Source organism: Martes martes, assembly GCF_963455335.1.
Source record: "Martes martes genome assembly, chromosome: 6".
In the NCBI taxonomy this organism is placed as follows: domain Eukaryota; kingdom Metazoa; phylum Chordata; class Mammalia; order Carnivora; family Mustelidae; genus Martes; species Martes martes.
Window position 1 is genome coordinate 58,427,813 of NC_137893.1, and position 1,813 is coordinate 58,429,625.

General features: G+C 51.5%; 1 pseudogene across 1 annotated transcript; it reads left to right on the forward strand.

Moving 5' to 3' along the window:
* The first annotated feature begins 247 nt into the window (after positions 1–247).
* LOC308344322 (serine/threonine-protein phosphatase PGAM5, mitochondrial-like) lies at positions 248–901 on the forward strand (annotated as a pseudogene). Its single transcript has one exon. The product of its transcript is annotated as a serine/threonine-protein phosphatase PGAM5, mitochondrial-like (transcript).
* The last annotated feature ends 912 nt before the right edge of the window (positions 902–1,813 follow it).

The window sequence follows — 1,813 nt, forward strand, 5'->3', positions numbered from 1 at the left end:
AAGAGTAGCCAAATAATATGTATTCCTTTGTCTGATTTCATAGTTTTTTGAAACTCATCCATATTAATGCATGTGTATATATTTTTTCTCATATTCTTATTTCTGTAGTATTCCATTGTGTCAACATACCACAGTTTATCCACTCTGTTAACAGATATTTGGGTTCTTTCTAATTTTGGCTATTACAAATAAAGCTGCTTTGGGCAAGGGGTGGCACAGATCAGGTGGGCATGGCATTCCGACCGCCATGGCATTCCAACAGGCGTGGCAGCTGGTGGCCTGTGCCCTGGCAGAGGGCTCGACTGCCGTGCTCTTCTCGGCAGTGGTGTTGGGGAAGCCCTACGGGGGTGGGGACACAGAGCTGCTCACACTCAAGGCAGCAGCGTGGATGGGGGCCATGTGCCACGCTGAGCATCTCTGACACCAGCTGACACAGGCAAGAACCACGGTCCCTGCTCAACCTACAGAAGAGGTACCTGGACTCTGGAGAAGAGGAATTGGCCTGCAGGCTGGACCACTATGAAGCCAAGGCCAGGCCACGCATCTTTCTCATCTGGTGCTCCTGGAACCACGTGGATTCCTCCATGGAGAACGATCATACTCTGAAGCTCTTGGGTCATGAACAGACTGAACGAACTGGGCTCTGACTCGCAAGCTTGGGGTTGAAGTTTAATAAAATTGTCCATTCTGCCATGAGCCCTGAAATAGAAACCACTGATATCAGCAGCAAACATCTGCCCGGCATCTGCAAGGTCAGCACAGACCTGCTGAGGGAAGGCACTGTCATCGAGACCAACCCACCTATGCCCCACTGGAAGCCTGAGGCTGTGTTTATGAAGATGGAGCCTGGATCGAGGCTGCCATCTGGATCTGCATCCACCGGGCAGACGCCCAGCGTTAGGAGGGCAGTTAGGAGGTCTTCACCTGCCATGCCAGCATCATCTGCTGATGGTGTGCAGGGCGCTGCAGTTCTGCCCTGAAGGCTGGCTCTGCCTCTCTCCCAACTATGGCCCATCACCCTCCTGGTGGTCTGGCCTGGTGGCTGAGTGCTGCTAAGGACCCTTGGGAAGATGGGGTTCATGTCTCTAGACAAGATCTCCCAGCCCTGAAGGTTGCCTGAAGACCCACTCTGCTCAGCCCCCAGCCCTGCTCCCGTGGGTGTTGCCAAGCCTCTTCCCTGTCTTCTGTCCATGGGCTGCACTGTGGTTACATTGCATTTCTCTAGGAGGAGAGTAAAAAAGTATGAATACCCAAGTATCTAAAACATGGCCTTTTAGTCCATACTTCTTGCCCTGGATGGAAAGGGGAATTGTTCTGAGCAGGTCAGCTGGAATTCTCTTTTGTGGTTTTCTGCCTTATATATAGGAAGGAGGCCTCACTGATGTCATCTGCAGAGACCACGGCCAGTCCACAGGAGGGTCTTTGGTTGTGATCACAGTTGGCCATGAGACCCCCTCAAGACTGGTCATCCAAGCCCATCAGTCAGGAGGGGCCCAGAGGAGCAGGGACCACCAGCACTTCTATTCAGTACTTCTTGTTGTACATACTGCTCATATCTTAAAACCCCTTTTAGTCACTTAGATATTTAAGATTCTCCTCAACTGGGTTCTTGCTTTGATAACCGGTGTCTCAGTCCAGAGTCCTGTACCTCTGATGCTGTTAGATCTGAACTCACCCACATCGCTGGGCCTTTCCTGGCACCCAGCAGCATCTTGGCAGGTGAGGGAGGTGACTGGGCTGTGATGGTGTCACAGGCATCCTCTTTCAATAAAACACTCCCCAGCTCAGTCTTTGTCTCTGTGTTAATCGTCTG